We start from the raw sequence: 22,149 nt of genomic DNA on the forward strand, positions 1-22,149 counted from the left end.
GAGTTCATCAACCACAACACTTCTGCCTATTTATTCCATATACTTAGCACTTGCATTTTTTCCATAAGCACAGACTACTAATCACTGCTGGAAACAACACAGTAGATCCCTTCTCTGGTCCAGAATTCTTATGTTCTTAGGATTTTTAACTGAGGAGACTGTTTCTCTCAAAGTTTTGTTTAACATACATGCACCTTGAAACTGCCGCATGCTTCTCAGGCTACAATTCACAATCAAATGCTGCAACATGGTATGGGCAGGAAGTACATCACTGCAGATAGAGAAGAGCTGAAACTGAAGCAGAGCTAATGAAGCTCCTTCAGAGTCTCTGATTCACTGCAGCTCACTGCCACTTGAACTGCAGCCTCTTCTTAGCCATTAATACCTCGTGCTAGGATTCATACCTTACCAGAAACTTCCATGGAAAACTTTTAGAAACAAAACCAAAATGCAGGCATTATCAATGAGGCCCTGTGAGAACAATGATGAAAACTGTGAATGCAACAGCAGGTGTGCCTGCTTGCAGATATTTCAGTCCACTCAGAGTGCAACAGGAGCCACACACCTAAGGGGAGAGTGTTCCCTGGAAACCACCTGTGTGCAAGTAGGAGCACCTGAGGTTCCTCAGGACCAGCCTGGGGGAACAGTATACTTTCCTTAAGAGCTTACAGCTCTTTTACACAAAATATGGTATGGGCTAAAAGTACTGCCAGGCAGTTCCCAATGTGTTTGTCAAGAAAACCAAGAGAGGTGGCCAGAAAATATATGGCTTACGGGATATGTGAAGTTTCTGTGCCTCTGCTGAATCAGCAGTGGTGTCTGATAATGGTTTTGATCCTTTGGTTTTTGTCTTTAACAAGGAAGATGTCTAACTCTTGACATAAACTATATTGTAGAATGTGCTGAACAAATATTTCATCAAAGGGGAGAAGTTTATCTTAGAGTCATTTTGCTGCCAAATGATTTATTAGAACTCAGAGCCAAAACAGGTAAAAGCCCTAAGGAAGTGCTGTATCTTTCTAATAATTCAACTCTAAGAAGAGTTAAACTCTGCATACAGGAGGGCTGGGGTTTGCTAGGAAGCAGAGTCTTGCAAAACAAATAAAGATTTCCTACACATGTGTCAATGCAATTCCCTGCATCAATACCTGAAAAAGGAGCAGGCATTAAAGAAATGCACACTTAAAGCCATGACTAATGAGGATACTTCTGTATCACAAAGTCTGGATTAGCCAGTGAATCTTTCAGACAATCTAAGTTGAAAGCTAGCATTTGGCAAGGTCTACTGACATCTGCCACCACTTTCTTTAGCCTCCTGCATTCCCCGAAGGTACCGCCTGTGAGCTGCCCTGCAGCAGCACGGCACAGCAACTGCAGACAGCAGGGAATGCAGACAGCCATGCAAAGGGTTTAAAATAGGAAACACAGCCTCTGTGCTGGGGGCTGCTACAACAGGTGTATACATATCTTGGGAGCTCATATTAATGAGGCTTCTGTTACACATGTTGGGGGTGGCCGGCAGCCTTTTCAGAAGTAGATGGGTATTTTGGTTAAAGTCAGACAGAGTAACCTCGTAGTAACCTCCAGTCTGGCTCACAGCCATAGGGAGGACTCTGTAGGACTGTCCCTTGGTGCTGCATTGATTAGATTTCTTCCCATAATACACCCAGTGTTTTTGCTCAGTAAACCTTACTAACAACTGAATCAAGAATAAAGACTGAGAGGGGAAATAGAAGCCGATCTCCATGTGAAAATGGGCCATAAAATTAACAAGGTTCTCAGCATCAAGTAATTCTGTCTGCTCTGGCCAGAAAGTCAGAGCCTGTACAATACATATGCAAGCAAGTACAAGAAGAAAAAAACCCTACCCACCCAGCCAACCAAACCAAAGCAAAACCAGAATCAACTCCCCCAAAAATACCAAAAAAACCCCCACCAAAACCGGAAACAAACAAAACCTCCCCAACCCAAAACAATCCCAAATAAACACCCCCCCAATTTATACAGCAAGCCAAATATTGAAATATATAACACTTAAGAAATCTAAAATCTTAACTGCCCCCCCTACATTTAACTATTACCTTGTATTTTAAATATTTTCCTTGTATTTCCATATATTATACATGCATAAATTTTGGACACCAGTTCTGCTGGCAAGCACACATTTTCCCCAATCTTTTATTTTTTATTTTCCTTGTATTTCCATATATTATACATGCATAAATTTTGGATACCAGTTCTGCTGGCAAGCACACATTTTCCCCAATCTTTTATTGTGCTGTGGAAGTGCTAATATACAAGTCTCCTAATTTCTATGTCTTGCAGCATCAACAGTGCATAGAAAGCACCTTTACAAAAGCAAACAAAAAAGCCACACACTCTTAAACAAAATGTGGATGATAAGATGGGACATATGAAGTCTACAGGGTAGTAATTATCCTCTAAGAACATATGGGGGTATGATAATCCCAGAACACTTTGTAATCTAGATATTTGATATAGAGAATGCCCTGTTGTGCATCACCAATATTTTTTGCTAGAATGATCCTTAGTTGCTGAAAAGGAAATCAAACCCCAAATCATTTTCATCAGAAAGACAATTGTAACACTGAACATTGCAAATGAACAGCCCTTTCCTTTAAGAAAGGAACACCACTTTCTATCAATAATGAATCATCTAGGCTCTGAATAACAATTACAACATTCACATACTTGGTAATTCATGAAAGAGAAACTATGATCTTTCTAACATAAACATAACCTACTACCAAGTATTAGAACTGAAAGGATGAACAGGATTGTCATGATTTCAGCTATCCACACTGCATGGTACCTGATGAAGTAAGCAGACTAAGTATTTTGCATCATCTAGAGTAAGACAGGAACATAATACATAGGGCTGCTTTAATAAGGCACGTGAGAGTACACAAATGATTCATTTTTTTCTTCTCTCATAACACATGCTCTCAGGAAGGGCTGTCCCTCCAAAACCATCAATCTAGATATAAAGACAAGTATGGTGTGCAACATAATTTTTAAAGGCCTATAGCTGTAGCAGGATACCAGATACTAAATCTTAAGTAGATCTATTCATGTTATCACTGCGACCTAATAAATTAGAAGCTAAAAAACCCCTTCTTCCCTTCTTGCTAGATGAAAACAGGTGTCCAATATCAAAGGGAAACTATGGTAAGGACCTTAAAATACTGCCATTTGCTTGAGGTTTTCTCCCTGAGATCTTTTAAATGAATGACTGGTAAAGGAATGTCAAGAAGAAATAATCAGACACAAAACAGCCAAGTAAAAAGTCAGCACCACAAGAAGCTTAACAGAGCTGATGCTGAATGCTAGCAAGCCTTTTTGCTTCTGGAAACATGGGCACTGCAAGTGTACAATTCTGTTTCAAAAGCTGGTAAGACAACTTCTGAACCTTTGCTGTTAACTATGGTAAAGGAATGAAAGCTGTCACTCATCTGGCACTAGCTTGTATTCCTACTGCCTTGGGGGGTATCCAAACTCTGGGCAAACTAAGTGCTTGTGAACTACTTGCAAAAACTTGCAATCTATGTTCAGAAGAGAAAGCCCTTGCTTCAAAGTAATAATTAAAAAAAAAATGAATTCAGAAAAAGGCTCTCGAGAACTTAATGAAAGAATATGAGATTTTTCATGGAAGTTGTTAACGTGTTTTGGAGCTCTGTTTTGTGTGTGTGTATATATATATATATATATATATATATTTTACACAAATTGTGCTATTGCAATACAACTGAAGTTTTTTTCAGTGCCATGCCCTTCCTATACCCAACATCTCCTTTTCAGAAAAGGGTGAGAAGAGAATCAGATATTTGGTGATTCCCTGCTGTGGCACTCTGTCCTCGACCACTCTAAGCAATGCATGGAATGACAGGATGAATTCAACATGCACTAACCACAAACCCTGTAAGAGGATCTTCCATTTGTGCATAGTGAACTAAACCCATACATACTTATAAATATATCTGACATAAAAATGTGCAATAATTTACAAAAGCATGTGTATCAACAGCAAAATGAAACACGTAATGGGAGAAGACCTGTTGGGTCAGACAAACACAAGCCCACTCTACAGCTACTTCAAAAAAGAAATCCTTTCAGATACTGCCTAAGATATCAAGGCAAATGATTTAAAGAAGTCTTGGCTCAAATATCCTGATTTCTGGGACAGCTGTCCCTAGGAAGGATGCACTCACATCTGCAAATCACAAATTATATTATTGCTGCTATGAATGCTTAAGGTTAGGAAGGACTATCATAAGCTGTCTTGTATTTTCAAGGCAGTTATTTTGAATTATTGGAAAAACACTTATTAATCCCCTAAGGAAGCCAGATTTCAGACACCACATAGAAAAAGCTCTTCTGGAAGAGAAAAGCAAACCTTATTAACTCCTAGTTACACCTTCAGAGAATTGAATAGGAATCCAGATGTCTTAACTCTGTAACTTATGATCTGTGTCGAGATCATCTGTGCTTTTGGCTCCAATTTTACCTCAACTAAACTTGCCTTCATTGAGTTATTTTTTGTTATATAAATACCTATTTGTGCAGGCTACTGTTCAACTGAAACCAAAAATCTCTTTCAAAACTTCCCCCTTTATTTATCTTGGGGCAACAAGAATGGTTGAAATTAATTTTTAACTGCTTGGTCCAATGTAGCAGTCCTACCAGTTTCACAACTGAAAACACTGTTTCTTGCTAATACTATATAAAAAAAAAGCAAAGCCTTTGATCAATACAAGACTGAGGGTCAGTCTCAGAAAATAAGCAGCCCACAAAAAACCTCACCCTTGAGAAAACCCACGTGGAAGGGAAAATAGAGGTGATGTAAAGGTATGCTCTCACTGCAGCTGGTTATTAGCTGGAATATGGTGCTGATACTTTTATATTGAAGTTGTGTTAAAAATCTTCTCAGTTAATATGCTGTTAACATGTCTGAGTTATGTATTTCATATTTTGATCACCAACAACAGTAACAGATATATTTGAAGCACTCTGGAGGAACTTCAAAGTCATTTATAAGCACTAATGATAAGGAAGCATTAATCCTTATTTTGCAGACGAGGAACAGATGTACAAGACTCTCTTGTGCTTTTGTGTGAATCACTGCAGCAGAGGCAGAAACAGAACTTGAATTACCTACAACCTCAATCACCTCTACATGAAGAGTTTTCTGTAAAAGCATGGTAGATATGGGACACCTTCCTGAGAAATAAACAGAAAGGAAGAATTTTCAATCCTCTTAAAAGGCAGTACACAACTCCCACCTCAAAAGTCAAAACCAAACCCCAAGAACAAAACAGCACATGCTGTATTTTCAGAGAGAACTTCAGTCAGGTGGGGCAGTTTCTCTGTCCCTCCTTGCTCAGTTCATGATGGCAATCCCTGCCTGCTAATCAGTCTTGTTTGGAGGATTTACTCCTTGTTATGTAATTCCAGATTATTTCTTGCAGCATTGAGCTTTTACTGTACTTAGATAGGTAAGGAAAAAGGGAAGAATGACTCTGCAGAAGGGGTTTCAGATGCTTCATTTTTACTGCTGTAGACAGAATTTTCTGAGGTGTTTGGCACTAAGGGTGCAATGTATTAAAATGATTGATCGACTGCATTTTAAAAATAGAAGTACTGTTCTGATACTGGGATCAACTACTATCATTAAGATATTGCAGAATTCTAAACAGCTTTGAATTTGCACCCTCCTGTGAATGTAAAGTGCCCTTCTCCATCCCCCTTGCCCATGTTACACACACAAATCAGAGCATTTCATAGAGAAGCAGAGTAAATGCCACTAACTTTGCTCCTCACAGAGCTAGTACTGCATCCCTAGGATGACAGGACCAACTTCACAGTGTCCCTTCAATTCCTATCATACATTTTTAGTTTGATTTCAGCATATTTGTAGTCTACCCTGCTGCCTTTTTTTCCTGAACAATGTTATGTACTGCTCTATGGGGGAAGCTTAATTACAGCTAATTTGAAGGTTCTTATTTTTAAATATCCTATATTTTCTCAATCAAATCTTGATTATTGAAGGGGCTGCAAATAATATTTGGAATAAACGGCTGTGCTGGATTTGGCTGGGGGAGAGTTAAATTTCTTCCCAGCAGCTGGTAGTGGCTGTGTTTTGCATTTGTGCTGGAACAGTGCTGATAACACAGGGATGTTTCAGTTATTATTTAGTTCAGGCATGCACAGAGCCAAGGCCTTTTCTGCTCCTCTCCCACCTCACCAGTGACAGGACTGGGGTGCACAAGGCCTTGGGAGGACACACATCCAGGAGAGCTGAGCCCAACTGGCCACAGGGACATCCCAGACCATAAGGTGTCACTCCTGTATACAAAGCTGGGGGAAGGAGGAAGGGAGAGACATTTGGAGTGATGGTGTTTGTATTCCCAAGAGACTGTGACCTGTGATGGAGCCCAGCTTTCCTGGGATGGCTGAGCACCTGCCCGTCCAAGGGAAGAGGGGAATGAATGCCTTGCTTTGCCTTGCTGGTGCAAAGCTTATCTTTAGTCTTTATCTCATCCCACGAGTTTTCTCACTCTTACTCTTCCCAAAGCCATGGCAGGGGAGGGAGCGGGGCTGAGCTGCCACCTGGGATTAAACCACGACAGTGCAGTAATTTGGTGGCCCAGGGCAGCGTAAGCAGGTTCTGACTCAGGGCTGGGTGAGAGACTGCAGCTACAGGGAGACCCTGCCAGCAGCACGTTCATGCCAATAGAAAAGAACAGTTGATGGCACCTACCCAAGGTCAGCTCCTCAAATTTGGGAGCCTGTTTTCTTCCAGACACTGTAAAGTCACTTGTTTAAACGCAGCCAGTCGGCAACAATTAAACATCTAAACAATACATGCAGATTTGGTGCTCCTTTTGAAATCTCCCTCACGCCATGCTGTTTATTTTCCACTTCTCACAGTCATAATTATCCAACAATCAGGCTACGAAATGGCGCTGGGAGTGAGGCAGACATTTTGTAACTCTCACTGAACAGGACAATGGGAACGCGCTGAGGGAAAGGCAGTGACCCAAAGGGACAAAAGGAGCACGCAGCTCTATGATGGCCCAGCTTTTAAACAAACCTTTATCTTATTTTATAGCAAAGTTAAAGCCAAGCAGCACTGAGGAGCCACCTGACAGCACTTGGCCACTGAGAAGGAAAAAATATAGTCCAGGGCAGCCTTTTGCAGCTGTCTGACTGCGGTGAGTGCAGCTCATCACCCATCTGAGCAGACACTCTTTTCTGGGAGCCACATGGACCCAGGACCACCCATTGACACTGACTCAGTCACTGTAATCTTAACCACATTCTTCCCTTGAAAGTCAAGACACCAATGTTTTCTATTACAGCCCCAGGAACTTCAGAGTCTTCTGCACAGCTCTGAAAGCACTTGCAACATAACCAGCAAATGAACACTCAAAGGATGGAGCCTACACCTCCATCTCTGCAAGTGACTTTTGATTCAAATTTCACTGTCTTGTGTGTAATAAGCCAGGGACAGCTAGAGCTGAACAAAGTAACACCAGAGCTGATAAAAGCAAAAAGCACCAAGAATTAATAAGCACATATTTCCTTCAAGTGCGTGTCCACCAGCCTCCTTGTAAAAGTATTAGCACCTGATAGATCCTAAGAAACAAATATGCAAATCTTCAGGAAAAACTGCTAAGCACATGCTGCTCATTAAAAATTTAGGTACCTGCCTAATTACCAGTTTAGAGATTTAGAGATTTCACACTGTTTCCTCAGAGGAGAAAAAAACACAAACCACCTAAAAAACAAAAACCAAAATGTACAACTTTCTAATACAGAAAAAACTATGGTATAAATTTTAAAAAAATGGCTGAGGGGATTTTCTTACTATTTTTTTAATGACACAGAATAAACAAAAGCAGATGAGCTAGTGGTGTACTTGGAAAGGCTCACAGATGTAAAAAACCCCCAACACCCCGGAATTACATAATGCAAAAAAGTCCTCATTATTAATTTTTATGCAGTTCTGGTTTTGAGGGACTTGTAATGTAGAAATAAAACCAACAAAAAAGGTAAGAGCAATACACTGCTATACAAAGGCACGCTGAATACACAGGATCACACAGGTACACTGAGGCTAGAAGAGTTTAGGCCAAAGCATTTCTGTTCCCTTTATTCCACTCATTCTCCAGTGTGATGCTGCTACTTGATATTCAAAGGGTCAGGAAGAGGTGACTGAAGGGGCAGGGCTGGCCCTCAAAAGCCAAGGATAGATGACCCCTCCCAGAGTGCAGGTGGCAAAATGAGCCAGCTACCTGGAAAAGCAGTCAGAAGAAGAGTATTTTGAAAATCTCTTGGAAGTCATGGCAGAAAGCCTGACCATGTTAAAGGAAAAATACCCTGAGCCCCCAGGGACAGCAGGGTAGAATGTTCTCAGAAAAGGGAAGAATTTAGCCTATAGTTGACATATGTTTTGCAGCACCCCATCCCTAAAGCCATGGATTTGAAATCAACCTGGGTTACAGCTGTCCTTTGCTTTTGTTACAAACCCCAAAAACTGTGGAAACAATTCTGAGTTTAGTTACAAACTTGAAAGCAGGTCAAAGTTTAGGAAGAAGTTCCCTATAGGCTGTGATCCTTCAGAGTTAAGATATCTCTAACCTGAGCTGGGAGAAGAGAGCTCTGAATTAACACAAGGCTTTACACTGGAAGTGTGGGAAACTTGTGGCTTGACAAAACTTCCCTGCAAACCCAGGTGAAGTTCAGTGGGTTCTGTGATATTTCACAAAGACTGTCTGGATGCCTTTGAACTTGAAACTCAAAGTAGAATCCAGCAGCTGCAAACTTAAACACAGCAAGACAAAGATTAGGAAAAAAAATGTTTGCAGTGCTCCTGGGAAGAATATACTAAGTTTCACCTGCTGACATTGGAAAAGCAGGAGCCTACACAGCCTCCAGTTCCACTTCAATTTAAATAAAGACAGTAGGGAGGGGTGGCAGAGGCACATTTGTTACATTTTTGACTTACCTAAGAGAGGTGGTGTGAAGGAAGCAAAAGAAAAGGACTGCAAGCAGAAAAAGAGAAAGGTAAAGTGAGATGATTAGAGACTGATGAGAATAAGGATTAAAAACCAACCCACAAATATTGGGAAAAAGGCTTAGAAACCATACTGAAAATCAGGGAATGGGAATAAAAAGACTACGCATTTTACTTACAGCACACTTCTTTGACATACCTTTTTTCCTAAGTGTAGAAAAATTTTTGAGCAGTAAATAATTTTGATTCTACTATTAAATCCCTAGAGAAAGAGAAAAAAATCCTAAATTTTGTCAGCACACTTTTTTCTCTGGGGTTCCACTTCTTTGGTGAATTACTCCTTAGCCACTTGGAAATGCTGGCAATCACATTTTCTGATTCTAGAGTAATATACCCTGCCTCCCCAAGTCTCCAATTTTCCTTTAACTGAGCAAAGCTGTAAGAAAACTAGCCATTTGTATAAAATGGTCAGGCAGATCTGGGGGACACAGCACTATTGTCACTACGCTGCCATTTCTGCCCATCTGACTGAGGGAAGTTTGGGAAAGCAGAAGCAGAAATACTTTTTGGGAAAAATCACAGAGTATCACATCTGGTTCTTTATTATACAGTTCTCTGTCTGTTTTTGACTAATAGATATCCTAATGGAGGAATGTAATAGTTACATAGACAAGAGAAACTGGGATTGATACAGCTGTGAACATACAAGGGCTGCAGTTTTTGATTGCAAACCTGGAGAATTCTGAAGTAAAAAATTGCCTGGGTAAAATGAACTACAGCAACAAACCCAAGAATGCTCCCTTGTTAATTTAAGAAAAACTGTGTTCACCATTATGACCTAATATATCTCTTCACATACATTCCTTCTTTCTTCATCATTTATGGAAGACCAATTGCTGTGGGAACTGAAAGAATTGCTTTAATAAAGCAATGTCCCCTCATATTTTAAATACTGCTGGTTCCTGAGACGAAGAAATCTACCCCACAACTCCAAAGACACAAAATACTACAACACAAAAGAAGCCAAAGGCAAAAAAAGCGAATCCTGCACACCAAAGGAATTTTGTGGGGAAGGTGGTGTTTCTGGTTCACAACTCCAAGCACAAGCTTGCTGTCTTTTATAAGCTTTATTACCAATACCTCCTACACTTCTAACTTCATTCTGGGTCCCCCTGGCAAACCAATCTGAACCTGTGTCTCCTGACTGGGCTCCAATAAAAGCACAATGATGCAGAATATAAGTATTGCAAGGATACAGCATTAAGTGCTGAGAGCTCTGCACCCAGTGAGACACCTGAGATCAGGTGAAATGTGCTGTGAGAGAGGCTCACAAAGGACCCTCTGCACATCTGAGCAAACAGCCTCCAAGGAGGGACGTCTCTGCAGGATCAGGTGAGGAACAATTCTAAAGTTCTCTCTTGGTTACAGAGACATGGAGATGTATTGGCTGCAGATACAACCAGAGCCTGGTGGGAAATTCTGGGAAGGAAATTGTGAACATCTTGTTTCACTGCAGTGGAATGCTAACTCTGCTGTCCCTGCACACTGCCATTCTTCAGACAGGGACTTCACTACTGTGTACTTTGTGCTGGCCTAGAGGGGTGTCTGCCTATACCAAAACATCATCCAGACCACTAAGAGTTAACAGAAGATGTACAAAAGAGAACAATCACACATTGTCATGGGAGATGAAATTAAATATCCCAGCAGACATTCCTGTTCATATGACATTCTGGCCAACAGCCTCCTCAGATACTACAGTGATAACAATGCAACTGCTTTCATTACTAATGCTAATTCAACGGGAATTTAACGGAGTAAGTCATTTAAATTAGCATTTTCTTTTAGGAATTCTGGGCTGGCAGTAGTAACATCTGTCTCTCTGAAGTGGTAACAGAGAGCTTAAGCTGCAGGTCTGGCTGTTCTGCAACATGACGCATTGCATTACTAACCCAGAGCTAGGTAATCATTCTCCTGCCAGCATTAATGAGTTTCTAGCTACCTAAGAGTCCTTCAAACTAATGAGCACAGGTAGCACGGGTGGCAGGGCAGGAGGCTGGGCACTACATCTGATCTCTTGTGCTGCCACCTCCAGGCAGTGCCCTGGGCCCCACTCTGGGTACGTTTAAGGCGCAATTCTGGCACGGACCTCGACCTAGTTCTTACTCGTGTGACAATGACTGCCCCCAAATCCAGCCCTGGGCTCCCAGGGTAATTGATAGTGGCACAGCCTGGCTGGATCAGCAGCTGCTGTGCTGCACCAACTCCAGTTTCTTTATTGCTTTGCCCATTTTGGGAGCACTTTCCTTCAAAACAGGCTCCCAGAGGGCTCTCTGACTGCCAGGGAAAGCACACTCCACAAACAGAGAGAGCTTTCTGTGACAGCATGAAGCCAAGGTCCCAGGAACCCTTGGGCTGGGTCTGTAGTTAACACTTCATGCTCTCTCATTTTTTTTTTTCCATAAAGTATTTATTTTCTGAAATCCTTTAAGAACTGTGTCATTAACACTCTATTTCTGATTTTACACAGAAGCTGCTTTTTGAAGATATTTTGCAGCACAAATCCTGCACAGCTTATTCCACATATGTTTTTTACTTTTAAAAACAACCCTCTCAGCCACACTATGTATTTTTAGTAGGAATTACCTACTTTAGAATAGATTAGTTTGATGTAATCATCAAACTTTTTATTCCTTTGCAGCTGTGAAAGAGTTAATCTCACATTTTAATGGGAGTTTGCCCTTAATAAGAAAGCATTAAAATAAGCCAAGAATAATAGGCTAAATGAAAGCCATTCTTTTACTTTTTGTCAATATTTTCATAGTGACAAATAGATCAAACACAAGATATTTTTTAAGGCTTCCCCCCCCCCCCCCCCTTGTAAATCATAAATGCTTTGGTATATTTAATTTCAAAATGAGTTCCCTGTGGATCAGGCTAACACAACAGATTAAGAAAACCTTCCCAAACCCTGCTGCATCTTAGATGCAAAAGTACAAAAAATGTTCTTTTGACATTTCCCCCTGCTCCTTTTTCAACTGTTCCTCTTTCCCTACACCAAAGGAACCAAGCTGTCAATGCTAATCAAAACTTTCTTAGTCCTCTTCTGAGGCTTCAAAACACTGTAATACATATGTTTTCTAAATAAATGAAGGCTTTTAGACTATATTCAGAGGAAAATATTCAAGTGACTACATATTTGCTACACCACACAGATATAGCTGGTATATTTAGAGACAGAAAGATCCCCTCTGCAAGATGAAAAACAAAGGGAATACTCGTGTTTTGAGACAGTCTGCACAAGTAGACTGTTTGTGAGAGACCCAATGGACTGTTACTCTTGCATCTGTACCAGTTTTAAACCCTCCTAAGCAAGGTAAGGAGACAATTCTGCCCAGGGAGAGGTGTTTGTAAGACCTGACCAACTCTTCCATGCAAGGGCATTGGCCAGACTCTGAAAATACTCCTTTGCAATACTTGCTTGTCATTAGGGATTTAATTTGCAGACTTGAATGTCCTTTCTCCTGTCCTTCTGTCCTTACTGGTTACACAATACCAAGGGCTCCTCAGTGAAATGTAGAGCACAGCTGCTCACAGCTGCTTTAACACATGGACGCCAGCCTTGTTACTGAACAGGTTAGGACTTGGTTCACTGCCCCACTAAATCTGTCTGATGGCAAGTCCTGTTCCTGGAAAACACTTCTGTAGGAACTGCAAGCTCTGGTCCAGCTGTGGGCAGATGTGCAGCAGAGGCAGGGGTGGCAGGAGAGCCCTATGGATGTGGCTATGCTACAGCCCCAGTGCAGAAAGGTCCTGCCTCTCTCCTCCTGCAGCTGGACCAGAAAACGGAGGCCTACAGCTAGAAGCACAAGTGACAAAACAAGCTCTCTGTCGATAAATCACCAACTCTTCCAGTTGTGATGTCCTGCCCATCAGAATGCCATGGAAGCAGCCTGGGATCACCACTTCCATAGGTGCTGGGTGCCACACTTGGCCCTCATCCAAACAGAAAGTGTCCCCTCTAAACATTTTGCAAGAGTGGTAAAGGTAGGGACAAATTACTTACAAATGGCACTGCAAGATTTACCAATGTCTTTGGAGACAGAGGCCAGCCTGCAGCCTGAACACAAAGGCTCAGGGAAACAAAAGGCCCGGTGCAGCTCTGAAAGACTCTGAATTTCAGCTTTAGCATGGACATGGTTTTGGTTACTTACCACATATTTGAAACAATTGAAGTAGGTTTTTTTCCGTGTTTACTTTGGAGCAAGCTATTTTTAAGGTCACAGTCCCTGCTAAAGGAGGAAACTGTGCCTCTGAGGTATTGGGAATTAAACAGATGAAGAAAAAGGCACAGGGAAAGTAGCTGCCTTACAGAGAGAACTCAAATATTTTGTTTCCTTCCTTGTGCAGTCTGTAGGCAAAAAAAGAACTTTTACAGTAAACACTAACTCTTTTTTTTTTTTAATGAATGTGATTAGAATTCACAGGAATTCTTTTTTAACTCCTGGAATCCCTTTCTGATAATAATAATAATTATAAAAAACTGTAATACAAAGGGACATTCCCATTTGCAGATTTCCACTTGGCTTTCAGAGTCTCAGAGCACATGCTGACCACTCCCCTGTCTGTGGTGACACATGATGGCACCTACAGCCAGTCAAGTGATTTGTGCAGGCAGTTTTCAGACCTGGAGATACAGATGAGGACATGGAGGGGAGACAACAAACATATTGAGAGCCTTGGAAAAGCCAATCAAGACAGAAATCAGACATTGCAGAGGGCATGCATTTTGCTGTGACCATGGATTTTTGGGCAGGAACAGGGGAAACCAATGCCAAAAGGATTGTGCAGGAAAGGACAGGAGCGAGCAGACAGACAGGCTGCAAAGACAAGCAAGGAATTCCAGCCCAGGGAAGAGCAGGGCTGCTGTTATCAGCCTGCAGCCTGCCCTGCCCCTGGTCCAGGAGGTCACACAACACTTTAGCACAGCAGAGCTACACTCTGTATCTGAATTAACCAGGAATTAACTCTGGAGCCTTAGGTCTTAAATAATGCAGAGAAGGATCAAACCCAGCAGCTATATGCAAAGAGGCTTCTTTCATAACTTAATTGCTCATTTGCAAAATACCTATGTTATTTATTTAAGTAACTATGACCTTTTTGGATGCACTTCTAGTGTAAATGCTCATATGTGGTTGTCAGAAGAAAATCATGATAATAAAATACTAATACCTTAGATCAGGAGTTGCCCAATTAACTTTGCTGGGATAGCATTCCTATTGAAAAGGATCTGCACTGCACCTCTTTGAGGCAGGGGTTACAGCTGTTTCCAATTCTGTCCCAGGCTCTGCACTTGCAGAAGACAAACGCATTTGGAGCCATTTTGCAGATGCTTTTTTTCTCATGCAGGTACCATGAGAAATACATCAAGATTTTGGGAATCGCTCCTTCAGCTGGCCTCTGCTGTTTTGTCATATCCCAGATCATGGTGGATGTCTGTTCCTCCAGCTGTAGTGCCAAGCAGTATTTTTCTGAGGTGCAGAAGATGCCTTCCATGGTTCTAATTAAACAGATCAAACCCGTGCAGCAGGGAACAGCATGTGCATACCAGTCCAGAGGACATTTAATGTCAACCAGAATTGGAACAACATCAGGAAGGCCAGAAAGTGAAGGAAGACTCTTCCATGCCTCGACAGTGGTGCAACACTGGACATCATCTGTTCCTTATGTAGATGTCAGCAGCAAGATACAGTGATTAAGGGAATATCATTAGTATTTACTTATTGCTTGGGCCAAACTGGGATACAGAACAGCAGTTCTTGAATAGAAGATGATAAACTCGGGAGAAAAATGGGGATGGGAGGTATATACAAGAGTTCTAGGAGTGGAAAAATAAGAATTCATATGAGTTGCTCCTTCAGAAAGGGTGTGCTCTGTCTCACACCCAGGTATTACAGCAAGGACACAGATTGTTTCAGTTGTTTCTCAAATCTGAGACATTAATAAAAATGGGACAGGAGCCCACAACAATATAAGATCATTTTCTCTTCAGAAATTGTCTTTAGATGCATCTACATGTTCATATGGAGCCTCACCTGAGTAGGGCACACACCTGTATTTACTTTCCAGGGATACCAAAGGCTATGCAGCCTTTTTTTTTTCTGTTGTTGTTGTTTTTTTTCAATCACCTGCACAGATACTCTGTAACATACATGTGTTAATGTAAGAAAGCAAAAATACACACCAGAGCTGACTGCTACTGGTGGGAAGGGAAAATGTGTGACTTCTCAACTCCAAGTAAACACGTCAGTAGGCTTTAATAAAGTCAAGCAGTGTTGTTAGCTGTATTAGCAGCACTAAAGAGTCCTCTAGGTAGAAAAAAACTATGCATGCAGAATGATAGCACCAGTACATTTAAGAACTTATAGTATTACAGTCATATCACTACTACCTTAAAAACCAAGCTTTTAAGGGTTCAAGAAAGAGATTAAAACTTCATAAATCATATTTACGTAGTGAATACACAGGAGTTATATTTTGTTCTGGGACTTGTTTTATTTAAATTCTGCTGCAATCAATACATATTTTGGAAAGCAATGCATATTCTCCAATGTCATCTTGAGAATATTCCTCTTGACATGCTGAGGTAATGCAGGTCTACCAAGAAAGATGTTCTAACTGAAACAGGTGAATTAATAACTCTGAAATAAGGTGGAAGTTGCACAAATAGGAAGAGCACTGTGCTATACTTGACCAAAACCAGTATGCCATGCTGAAGCACTGTGGAGTTTTCCACAAGTTTAGGCTGTGGCAGGATGTTCAAAGCCTTCCTTGTATGGAGGTCTGGTCTTCTAGGCCTCTGAAGGGAGAAACACTTTCCAAAATCTGGACCGTCTACTATGCTTTTTAGCAATGTTTCTTGAAAGTACATTTTAGGTACAAAGGGCAGAAAAAGTATCTGTTATCAGGAATGATCACTTTCTCAGCTACTTAATGCATGTTATGTGACTTACCAAAAAACTTCTGGTTTTGAGTCATACTACATCAAGTCTCCCTTGTTGGCTTTGACATCATATCTGGGACAGCCAATGGTTAACAGATTCTGATTTGCATGTTATCAGTGAAACTGAAATAAAGAACAGAGTTTTGTTCAGGATTACTTTTATTCTCCATGCCTCAAGGAACACAAGCACTTGTCAAACTTCAGCACTGATGTAACTGAAAATCCCAGTGAGCTGTTAAAGACAACATCCCGCTCATCAGAAGCCAGTACCAAATGATTCCACACATGATGGACCTAAGTGAAGGTAATTTTAAAAAAAGGTCTCATCTATGAAATCTACCGGGTAGCACTTGCTGTTTAGCTGATGTCCAAGACTAAGTCTGGAGCCTGTTTTTAGCAGCATGCTGTTCAAAACATGATCATTGCCTAAAAAAAAACTAGAAAATTTTCTATTTATGATTCTCAAGATTTTCACTGTGACCATTTAAAAAACTCATGAAATGCCACACTTGTGTTTATGAACAGCATGGCTCATGCATCTTCATATTGACTGCAATGTGTTATTAAAAGCAAAAATCTTCAGCTTATTGTAGCTGAACCTTGTCAGAATGCAATGTAGCAACCCAAAGTACCCATCTCATTTAGCTTCATGGCCTTGATTTTATACATTAATAATCTGATTACTATTTTTTCTGAAATCCAAACGGTCCATATCAGCTGATATTGAGATAATGGATCTCAGTCACTGCATGGCAATGTCAGAGATAGAGAACACAGTACTCTGGTGGGCTCTGCAACAGCTGTGTAACTTACTGCTTGGGGCTTTCAACACTGGCTGTATCCTCAGCTGCTGTAAGGTCCAATAAATTATGTGATGCAAAAAAATCCTTTTGCATTGAATGCAAGAGACTAACTGGTGGTAGAAAATCATCTACCTGTTACACTATGCTTTGTTATCTGGGAACAATCCCAAATTGCCCCTCAGGACTGTTCAAAAGGCTGTACCAGAGTGTTTCAGAGCATTTGAGATTACATCATTTAATAATGTTTGTTATATCTGGAATTACTGCAAGCATCCTGGTAATAAAAGTAAGAACACACCTTCTTCCCCTGCTAGAAAGTTGCTGAGAAGGTAGTTTTACCTTCAAGAAACCATGACCACTGTTATTAAGCAGGACACATTACAATCATGGTCTTTTCTGTCATCAGGTCTTGCATCACAAGTATCCAACCTGAAAATTGTCACTGGCAAAATATCTTTTAATTCAGAAGGAAAGCACTCCCATAATGGAATCTGAATTGCGCTTTACTGGTTCTAAAACTTCACAATGTACTGATTTCCAAGAAGAGATGGGCCTCCATTTTGGTAAGCAAGAATCAGCTTTTTAGCTTATTGTCAGCCTGCAGCAGCTGCTGCATTATTCACATGTTTTTTCACCTTGCCCAAGATGAAGCTCATTATTCTTTAAGGATTAAAGGAGTTTTTATGGGGCTTGCTAGTAGCCAAGTAGGGGTCGGTCTCTTCTCTCAAGTAAGAAGTGACAGGACAAGAAGAAACAGCATCAAGTTGTACCAGGGGAGATTCAGGTTGGAAAACAGGAAAAATTTCTTCATGGAAAGGACTGTCAAGCATTGGAACATGCTGCTTGGGGTGGTGCTGGAGTCACCATTCCTGGAGGGATTTAAAAGGTGTGCAGATGGGGACATGTTTTAGTGGTTGCCTTGGCAGTGTTTGGTTAATGGTTGCACTTAATATGAGAGGTCTTTTCCAACCTAAAGGATGATATGATTCTGTAACACTATGGCGACAAAATATAACTTTTCTAAGATCCCTGAATTTCTAGTGACATAAAGTGGTATTAATAAAATAGTCTTAGGACAAGTACTCACTAAAACACCAGAAAAAAATATGTTCTGACACAGCTTAAAACATATGAAAATAATTCAGAGTTCACCTGATTCTATGCTCCAAGTCAAAGGGAACAAACCAGGAGGAAAGGTTCTCAGGTATAATTCATGATGCAGCTTTCAGTGAGCACCTGTGACCACAGACACTGATCAGGCACAACCCTTGCTACTGCTCCAAGCACTGCACAGAGAATGCACAGATGAATGGAAGAATCATGCTCATGATTTCAGTGTGCCTTAGCAGGCTTGCCCCATGCACAAGGAGATGAGGAGAACCCTTGCCTGGGCTGTGGCACTTGTGGTAACACTCACAGTCTGGTTATGAAGAGCAAAACTCTCCACAGGGTGCTTTACTGTGATTTCATCTTTAAGGGAGGAGTAGTATTTAATCTTGCTAATGACATTTCCTAGGAACTGTTTCAGACATTCTTTCATGTGAGAGACTGGAATGTTAAGGGTTAAGGACTCAAAAGATGGGCCATTTGCCAAGGCAGCAGGTGCTTTGCTGAGCCCCCCAGCCAGAGCAGAGCAGAGCTTTTGGGTGTGAGGTGGGGAAACCTCTGGAAACCCAGGGGCAGAGGAGGTGAGCACCCACCACCTTTGTTTAGCAACAAGCTGATTTTGAGCCAGATAAGGGAAGGGGTCGATAAGAAGCAGATCCTGTGAGGTGGAATAGTGCTTTTGACCATGGCAATGTCCTCCCTTACACAAGGGACTCCATCTGACCCTGAGGAAGACAATCACATGGAGGCCTCAGAGTTTTCATCCCTTCTGATGGTGGGTGAACTGGCTCAACTGCCCTGATGTGACAGGCAGGGTCTTAGAGGGTGTCAGAAACCATCAAAGATCCCTTAAATGCCCCCAGACTTATTTCAGGGCCTTCCACCAGAGAACTGTGACCCATAGTGTTCTATCAGACATTGTGACACTTCCCATGCCCCAGGGGAGGCACCTGGGCATTCCCACCTCAACACTGAACCCACTGCACTTTGTGTTTCATGGGTCAAGACTGAAACCATCACCTCAACCAACAGGCACTGAAATTGCAACAATCAACACTTGTCACTGGATCCATGGGTGGTGATATCTTTCCTCTCTTTTGCCTACTCTTACCTTTCTTCTTCTTTCTTTCTTTTCCTTGTATGTTTTCTTAAGTGATACCTTTATACTTTTATATTGCTGTTTTTCTGTGGATACTAACCAAAGCAGCTACAAACCTCCTTGCCATTGCAACCAAGTGGTTCTAAAACAAACCTGCTGTCTATCTCTCTAAAAACACCTTTCACTCAAATCCACCCCAAGGGCTCTATTAACAAGAACCTCAGTTACTTGGCCTTTAGAGGTGGGTCATAACATTTCCCACACCAAAATTATTTTTATTGTCATCAGTACAAATTAGGCTCCCAAGTTTTCTTCCACCCACAATGTGAAATTGGACTGATCTATATCTTTTTTCTTTGCTTCACAGATTTTTCTTCTACAATGAATATATACATATTTGTGTAAATCCATATTCTAAACCTTACTCTATTATTTTAAATAATAACTAGTAGGTTTAAAGAGAAGGTAAAATAAGATACAATAAATTATAACACCTTCTTAAATTATAAATATTAAATTAAAAAGAAAAACAATATTCATCTTCCACTGTCAAACCTATCACTTCAAACTGCTCTGCTTCTATAAGGAAATTAAAGTTTTATGCCCCCAGTACTGGGAATCCAATAGGAGCCTGATCCTTTGCACATGAAATGCCTTCCTTTGCCTCAAATCTCAAAGCCAGCTCCATTCTGGTTCTGTCCTTCCCATTCCATCTGAGCACTAAGGATTCCTTTCTGCTTTCCTTGGCCCATTACAACTGATATATATCTAACTGTGCACATACATATCCATAAAATAAATAACGTTCTTCGTTTTTATCCTCTGAAATATGAATTAAGGAACTGTCTTTGGTGACAGTCTGCTCTTTTGTCTGTGCACTACCAGCAAAAGAATAACAATGCTCAATGGGTTTCAATCAAGAATTAACAGGAGGAATGAAAAATATTTTATGCAGTTCCTTTTCTTCATATGCAGAACTAAACCAAGCGGGTCTTCCCATATTCATGCAGAAGACAGACACAGTTTTCATACAATTACAAATAATCACCGAGAGTATCAGCGCAGTAAAAAGTTAGTGGGGAACAAACACATAAAAAACCTTTCTGGTTTTGTTTATTTATCAATATTTCACAGCACTTTTTTCCTATAGCAAGTCAACCAGTTTGACATTGCTGAAAGAACCCTTGTCCAACAACAGCAGGACAAAAAAAGAAGCCTTGGAATATTTTAATTTTTTTTTTTTTACAGTTTATTATTTTTCAATAAACTAAAAGCAAACCAAAATAGGGCTCAATATTCACACGACATTTGAAATTTTACTTCCCAGATTTTACTGAGGAAAAAAAAAGGTAAGCTAAGCACCCCCCTTTGGCTCTCCCATTTTGTTAATTCCTCACTAGAGTATGTACCTACAAAAGACTTCATCTGAATTCCAGTTTAATCTCTCCCTTGACTATCCTGGAGACATTCTGTTTAAACATATTCTCATTTTCTTCAAGTCATGTTATGTGTTTCTTCCCTGAAGTGCAGTGTGTTATCCTGAGAGGGTAACATTTAATACCTAATTGTACAATAACAGTAGCATTTATCAACCCTGAGTTCCACGGGTACTACTAATTCTCACAACATATACCCACATAATTAAGGCCACAAGCTCTGGTACTCCAAATTCCATTTTTAGGTCCAGCAACAGGGAAGGATGGAAAGAGAAGTCCATTTGCATGGAGATCAGTGACAAAACCAAATCTTTGTCCTGGTTCTGACAGTTGCCCTTAGGATTTTCTCTCACTCTCCCTAAAATACAGTGTTTTCTTGCTTTCTTCTTGCACAAGAAAGCAAGAAAAACAAAGGATCCATGAAACACATCTGAATTTCCCTTTTAATGGCAGCTCATTTTCCATTTGTAGTTTTGCAGTGAGCAGTCATTATTTCAACAACAAAACAGTGGATGATCCACAAAGTCTATGGGGAAGTCTTTAATTTCAGTTTCCTTTGTGTAATTGTTGATAAAAATATCCTCAGAGTAGACACTTACTAGATACAAACAGCTCTGCATCTGGCTACAAGGATGTAGGTGGAATATGTAAACTAAACAATATACAAACTAATACATACCACTAATGCAGGTAACCCTAAAAATCACAACTTCTGTCTAAAATACATAGAATTTAATTTACAAAAAGATCAGCATCTTTGCAAGTGGAACACACTGCTTTCACCTGAAATATTGTTGCATTTTTCAGACACCTGGAATCAAGTGGCTGCTTTGCAACATGCACTTCAACAAATACTGTTTCAGCAAGTGTCACTGGAGAAGCCCTCATGTTAAACAGCTTACTGGAGGTCTGACACCCCAAAAAAAGACCTAAGAAAGCCTTCCTGTAGTTGAACACATATTTGCTTTGAATATTAATATGAAGCACCAGAACAGTGCAACATTTATGAACATCTGAAAACGTTCTGGCCATATGGAAACACTACGCCTGCATTCTACAGTTTCAAATTTTATTTTGCTCTTAATTTAATTATCAAAGCAGACAGAAGTTTAAATATTGAAGGATCTAAGCATAAATTCATTAAACTTGTAAGCTGATTTATGTAAGCAGAGAAAAACAGGAAAGCAAAAACAACTGCAAAATATTTTCAGTAATTGAAATGAAGTACCTGACATTAAGTAGGGAAGGGAAATCTGTATTTTGTTTTAATATGCAATTTTAATATAACACCTACTTAGGGTGGCATTTGAGAGCTAACATAAATATTTTAACATTCTAAATTGCATCTTTACTGAACTGTATATAATCGCATTTATTATTGCAATTTTCACTGAAACAGAAACCTGGTAAACAGACATTTAATCTCAGTACCTGAAAGCAGCAACAGAGCTGTACCTTTGCCTGCACTCTGTGTCCATCTTCACTGTGCCCAGGACTATTTCCAAGTGGAAATGACTCCTTAAGCTATAAATGCACAGTAAGACACATAGCTGCCTGCATGACTGAAATGGCTTCCGGAAGGAGGAGGCAAAATCTAAACTGTCACCTCCAACTCTGTTTCTCAGTGACACGGAGGCAGACTCCCACAAATAGCTAAAAGTTAT

At 40.5% G+C, this 22,149-nt stretch overlaps 1 long non-coding RNA gene across 21 annotated transcripts in view; it reads right to left on the reverse strand.

Annotated features, from left to right (window-relative positions):
* LOC119707810 overlaps positions 1-22,149 on the reverse strand; it is a 242,900-nt gene that overhangs the window by 24,605 nt on the left and 196,146 nt on the right. For 17 of the 21 annotated variants that reach the window (XR_005258881.1, XR_005258887.1, XR_005258882.1 and 14 more), the window contains one exon: positions 16,051-16,163. The exons of 1 other annotated variant lie outside the window; for it this stretch is intronic. This is a non-coding gene — a long non-coding RNA (uncharacterized LOC119707810). Of the gene's footprint in view, positions 1-9,028; positions 9,066-16,050; positions 16,164-17,466; positions 17,713-22,149 lie in introns of all 21 variants that reach the window. 3 more of the 21 variants (XR_005258879.1, XR_005258872.1, XR_005258880.1) reach the window with 2 other exon arrangements.

The sequence above is a fragment of the Motacilla alba genome, chromosome 1A, assembly GCF_015832195.1.
Source record: "Motacilla alba alba isolate MOTALB_02 chromosome 1A, Motacilla_alba_V1.0_pri, whole genome shotgun sequence".
NCBI lineage: Eukaryota > Metazoa > Chordata > Aves > Passeriformes > Motacillidae > Motacilla > Motacilla alba.